The 6679-nt window shown below is 37.0% G+C and overlaps 2 pseudogenes; one reads left to right on the top strand and one right to left on the bottom strand.

The window, feature by feature from the left end:
* Nucleotides 1-794: 794 nt before the first annotated feature.
* LOC127669316 (high mobility group protein B1-like) lies at nucleotides 795-1438 on the top strand (annotated as a pseudogene).
* Nucleotides 1439-4922: 3484 nt separating this feature from the next.
* Nucleotides 4923-5884, bottom strand: LOC127669315 (olfactory receptor 2G3-like; annotated as a pseudogene).
* Between the last annotated feature and the right edge of the window lie 795 nt (nucleotides 5885-6679).

Raw genomic sequence — 6679 nt, 5'->3', positions numbered from 1 at the left:
CTAATGCCAGAGCCTGTGTCTTAGGTGCTACTCAAAAGTGAGATGATGTATTCACAAAATGAACAGGACTATGACACTTGCTGAACTCCTGATGATGCTCAGGGAATCATGTGAGGCATGTGTCAGCATCATTTTAGCTCTTTGTTCTAGATTTTTAAACAGTGTTACAGGGCTTGGGTTCTCGGAGCAGAATGAGGAAACTCTCAAGTAAAAGCTGCATGCTTTATCTAGGAGAGTCTTGACTGACAGTATGTCAATCAGACCTAGCAGGGTGGGTATAGAAGTTCTACAGGCTTCAGACCCTGAGACTTTGAAGGGCAAGTTTTACTTTCAAATGTTGTGACATCATAGAACCCTTATCTGGATGTATGGACCTGGAGACTATCCATGTTTTAGATAAAGTTTTAAATTATGATTTTAGTTTCACAACACACTCTGCCTTCTAACATGGATTTTATCTTTTTCTCCTGTTTTTAAGATCACATGGAACATTTAAGATTCATTGGAATATTTGTATTCTTTTAAGAGAATGACAATTATCACTTCTGTTTTAATAGATCATATTTGATCAGATCTCATTTTTAGACACTCATGTGGATAACAATGAGGATGAATTGATAGAAATATTTAAAGGACGTTTGAATAGTTATAAAAGTGTGAGTTGGGCGTATGGCTCTGGCTCTCACAGCCATTGCAGTACTTAGAGCTCCATAGAGACAGAGCCAGGTCAAGGGAGAGCCAGACGGGTACTTTGTGACGACTCTGTACCTCACGGAGGAAAATCAACTAAAAACATGGGCAAAGGAGATCCTTAGAAGCCAAGAAGCAAAATGTCCTCATATGCATTCCTTGTGCAAACCTGCTGGAAGGAGCACCCAGATGCTTCTATAAACTTCTCAGAGTTCTTCAGGAAGTGCTCAGAGAGCTTGAAGGCCATGTCTGTTAAAGAAAAGGAGAAATTTGAAGATACGGCAAAGGATGACAAGGTTTGTTATGAAAGAGAAATGAAACCTGCATCTCCCTCAAAGGGGAGACCAAAAAGAAGTTCAAGGGCCCCATTGCACCCAAGAGGCCTCCTTTGGCCTTCTTCTTGTTCTGAGTACTGCTCCAAAATCAAAGGCAAACATCCTGGCTTATCCATTGGTGCTGTTGCAAAGAAACTAGGAGAGATGTGGAATAACACTGTAGCAGATGGCAAGCAGCCCTATGAGAAGGCGGTTGCCAAGCTGAAGGAGAATGAAAAGGATATTGTTGCCTACAGAGCTAAAGGAAGCCCTGATGCAGCGAAAAGGACAATGGTCAAGGCTGAAAAGAGCAAGAAAAAGAGGAAGAGGAAGATAAAGAGGAGGAGGAAGAAGAGGAAGAAGAAGATGATGATGAATACGTTGGTTCTAACACATTTTTTCTCTTGTCTATAAAGCATTTAACCCCCTTATAGAAAAAGAAATGTAAGGCAGTGTAAGATTTGTTTTTAACTGTACAGTGTCTTTTTTTTTTTTTTGGATAGTTACCACACTGCTGAATGTGTCTTTAGATAGTCCTGTCCTGGTGGTATTTTCAATAGCCACTAACCTTGCCTGGTACAGTCTGGGGGTTGTAAATTGGCATAGAAATTTAAAGCAAGTTTTTGTTGGTGTACAACATAAATTATATATGGGAATAATAGTTTGGTTTTTGGTTTATTTACTTATTTAATCATTTTCTTTTGGTTTTCTTTTTTTTTTATATTCAGTTGTTTCTGATGGAGCTTATACAAAGACAATTATTGTTCTGTTAAGTGAATACCACTCTGTAATTGCAAAAAAAAAAAAAAAAAAAAAAAATGCCAGGCAGTGGTGGCGCACGTCTTTAATCCCAGCACTTGGGAGGCAGAGGCAGGAGGATTTCTGAGTTCGAGGCCTGCCTGTTCTACACAGTGAGTTCCAGGACAGCCAGAGCTACACAGAGAAACCCTGTCTCGAAAAATAAAAAAACAAACAAAGAAAGAAAAAAACTGTGACTGTTTTGTTGACATTCTGGATGCTTCAATTATTTTTATTTAAAAAATTGTGAGTTACCATGTGGGATCAATTTTTGACCTTTATCATTAGAAGTCAAGGACTTGACATCCATTCTTCAGAAATATGCCCTCTGTTCTTCAGCATATTAAAAATATTCTTAACTAAATCAAAAGTTTCTTTTGTTTGCATATATTTGCAGTTATATCATCTGCAAAGTAATAGCAGTCAATGGAAAATAAATCATTTACTACTAATTTCTTAAACACCCCAAGAATCAGTAAAGTTAACTGTATATGTATTTAAGGTTTTTTTCTTGTTTATATTCCCTTCCATGGAGTATTATGTATTAATATGGGCAATACATTTATCATCTAATTGCTTATAGTGATGTACTTACAGTGGTTCTTAAAATATTGTTTGAATGATAAATGGCTGATATTTTGATTAACCATTTTTACCTTCATGTTTTTTTCCTAAAACACAATTTTTAAATGGGGAAAGGTTACAGGTTTGTTTTATTTTATATTAACTTATTATTGATTAAGTTTTAATATGAGGGACTACACAAGGATGCCAGAAAATTGAAAACAGGTAACAAAAGATAGTAGAGAAATTTGTAACTCATTAATTTTTTTGTTTGTTTTTTTTGTTTGTTTTGTTTTTTGGATTTGGTTTTTTCGAGACAGGGTTTCTCTGTGTAGCCATGGCTGTCCTGGAACTCACTTTGTAGACCAGGCTGGCCTCGAACTCAGAAATCCGCCTGCCTCTGCCTCCCAGAGTGCTGGGATTACAAGCGTGAGCCATCACCGCCCAGCTGTAACTCATTATTATTAAACTAATTATAACAAAAATCATAAAGTAAGTAACTAGAAGGTGAAAGCTGGATTGTGCTAGTATATCTTTTCAGTAATAGCTTTAAGTGCCACGTGTTATAGCTGTACTAGGTGAACACCTTGTATCCTGGATGGAGGAGGTAAATTAGGTGATTAACCATAGGGGATAATCTATAATGTTTGGTAAGAATGTCTTTTAGAGTTTGAGTTCATGTCAGTGTGAGGAATATATCTTCCCCACACTCTGTAAAGCAAAATTCATAGAAATCAAACCTAAAGCTACAAATAAGTCACCACCATTAGACTGCAGCTGAGTAACCCTATCATAGTAAACTGTTTCCTAAAAGTACACATTTACATAAAACAACTATTTAAGATGAATAAAGCCTAATTTGTTTAGTTATTACAAATGGATTGACTAAGGTATTGGTAATGACTAGTAACTGCTTGGATATTTTATCTCTGGAAAACATTTATATGTCCATTAAGGCCATATCCTCTTCTTGACAGTATGAGTTTTGTTAGGATGAGAAAAAGTTTATTAATGATACATGTTACTTACTAACTTCTTGTTCAGTGTTTTCTAGCTATTCCAATACAGCATGAAGTTGAACTCTGTTAGTTTTTCCTATTCCAGGTGCTGCTATTTATTGCCACACAGAGAGCATCTGTCTTGGGAGGATGCCTTTGATTCCATTGCCATCATTAAAATCAAGTAATTAGGGTCTTAGTTAGGGTTTTCATTTCTGTGATGAGACACTAACAAGACAACTCTTATAAAGGCAAACATTTACTTAGGGTTGGCTTACAAATTTAGAGGTTTAGTTTATTATCATCATAGCATGAAGCATGGCAACATCCAGGCAGACACGGTGCCAGAAAAGGAGCTAAGAGTTTTGTACCTTGATCTGAAGGCAACCAGGAGAGGACTGTCTTCCAGGGAGCTAGAAAGAGGATCTTAAAACCCAACCCAACAGTGACAAACTTCCTCCAACAAAGCCACACCTACTCTAGCTTCCTAATAGTGCCAGTCCCTTTGCCAAGCATTCAGACCACAACACTGAACAAGGAGGGGCATATGGGAGGGTTTAGAGTGGGAAAAGTTGTAATTATAATCTCCATAAAATAAAAAATAATTTAATAAAACTGAATGACATAAGAATAACATTTTTAAAGATTTGTTTATTTATTTATTATGTATACAGCATTCTGCTTGTATGTATGCCTTCAGGCCAGAAGACATCACCAGATCCCATTATAGATGGTTATGGGCCACTAGGTAGTAGCTGGGAACTGAACTCAGGACTCCTGGAGGAGTAGCCAGTGCTCTTAAATTCTCAGCCATCTCTCTAGCCTGAAAAATCACATTTAAAAAGTATATGTTACAAAGTAATATGAAATAATGTTTACCTCATTTTGGTCACATTTTTAAGTAGGTTATTTTTTCATTCATATATGGATGCAAGTAAATACATAAATATAAATTGTGTAAGGAATATTACTTGATATAATCAAACTTGATAAGCCTGAATATATCAACATTATAATCATAAAAATAGAAGTTTGAAAACATGCTATTTATCATTTAGTATGAAATAAGTTGGTTATCACAATGAACATTACTTTTAAACTAATAATCAATATGAAAATGAAGATTTTACTAAAATCTGCACAAGCTCAGAAAAGAAATGGTAGAGTTAAAATCCCAAGTATGTAGTTTAATTTCCCCCAATGTTTTCTGCAATATTAATGGTGGTGTTTGCTGTAAAAGTGGGAATAGTTGCTTTCTTGGATTATTAGAATATTCCTGGGGAGGGACATGATATGGAACATTATGATAATGTTTGTGAGTTCATATGCCAAGGAGAAAAAAAAAGTAGGGATGGGACAAATTGGAGATTATGAGTAACAAAAGAGTCATGAACTTCTAGGGATGTAAGGAAATATTGCCTCACCTAAGTCCCAAAACATCCTGGGAAGAGACTGAGAAGACAGCAGGCTCAAGGCGAAGTGCATTACAACAATGGCAAACTATATAGTGAGCTTCAGAGGCCAAGATGACTGCAGTGCAAGATCATACACTAGAGGATCAGTTCAGGATCTTGTCACCACGTGCTCTACTTCGTTTGCATGCTCCAGAGGCTCTATTGAAGAGTCGTCCCAGAGCCCCTTTCACCTCCTTATTCCTCAGTGTGTAGATGAGGGGATTAAGGGTTGGGGTCACAACAGTGTAAAAGAGAGAGATGAACTTCCCATGGGTGTGAGCATATGAACTGTTCGGCTGGATGTAGATGGCTGTGATACTCCCATAAAAGAGAGACACAACCATCAAGTGGGATCCACATGTGCCCAGGGCCAAGCTTGGGATGACTTGATTCTTATAACTGCCTTGGCTATATGTCCATAGGATGTCAGTATCAGTGCTAAGGGTAAGAGCAGCAAGACCAATGAGGCTACAAAGAGTTGGACCTCATTGGCATGAATGTCCACACAGGCAAGCTTGATCATGGAGGTGACTTCACAGAAGAAATGGTGGAGCCACAGGTGGCCACAACGTGGGAGCCAAAGAGTGATTGTTCCTTGAATGAGAGCATTTCCAATTCCACTGAGCCACGAGATTCCTGCTAGAGCCCGGCAGAGCTGTGAATTCATCACAGCTACATAGTGGAGAGGTTTGGAGACAGCAGCATAACGATCAAAAGCCATTACTGCCAGGAGAATGCACTCAGTAGAGCCCAGAGTCAGAGAGACATAAAGCTGCACTGCACAGCCCATAACTGTGATAGTCTTTGCTGGTCCTTTTAGGTTCCATAGCAGCTGGGGGACAATGCTGGTAGTGAAAGAGATGTCAACGAAAGATAGGTGAGTGAGGAAAAAGTACATAGGGGTTTTGAGTTTAGAATCTATTGAAGAGATCAGAATAATGATTGTATTTCCCACCAGAGTGAGAAGATAGGAAATTAAAACTACTATGAAGAGTCTTCTTTCCAGCTGAGGCTGATCTGAGAAACCCACCAGAATGAAGTCACTGTTGACACTACTGTTAATCATCCCTATCACCTGGTGTAGACAAGAAGGAAAATATTAGATTAATAGAAAGTCATAAAATCATTGTCTATAAAATAATTAAAAATACTGACACTGAACAAACACATTGATTTATTATGCAGGGTCTTATGGAAATCGAAGTAGATTTTGTCACAGAAAGGATATGAATCTTTAGAGAAGTACAAAGACACTGTAGAATTAAAGTCTTTGCTTAAGTATTAACTGTGTGAAGCTGAGACAGAGTTTGTCACAGAAGAAAGTACATCAAAGGAATAAATGTATCAGCCATTTATAGCTGATAACAATTCATTCAAATTAAATAAAACAGTTTAGTGTCTTTAATGCTTAGTTAATTATTTAAAAAATTACTTCCCTCAACTACAATCCTTAAATTAGGCAGTTTTTAAAAAAAGTTTTTAAAAAAATTAACAGGTTCTGGATATTATAAAGGCCACTTTTGATGTAAAAGATCAAACATATTTGTATTGATGAAACTGCATTAAAATGTATGTCAGGATTTTAAATTTTATGCATACAGGTGTTCAGAAACATGTTTCTTGTAAGAATCATTAGCTTGTCCAGTCTACCAGCTACCAACTTGTGGCAAATAGGGATTAGATTGCATTTACACAGCTCTGTTCCATAGCTATATGGTGGTGGGTAGCGCTACTGGATTTCTGGATTTATATATTGAATGAGAAGGTGGATGAATCTGAATTTAGGGTATATTTGCCAGTATAATTAGGGGTCCTAGTTTGCATAAATCTAGATCCATACACATTGTTATTATATGTGCAC

The sequence above is a fragment of the Apodemus sylvaticus genome, chromosome 19 (assembly GCF_947179515.1).
Source record: "Apodemus sylvaticus chromosome 19, mApoSyl1.1, whole genome shotgun sequence".
In the NCBI taxonomy this organism is placed as follows: domain Eukaryota; kingdom Metazoa; phylum Chordata; class Mammalia; order Rodentia; family Muridae; genus Apodemus; species Apodemus sylvaticus.
This window is presented reverse-complemented; position numbering and strand designations above follow the sequence as displayed.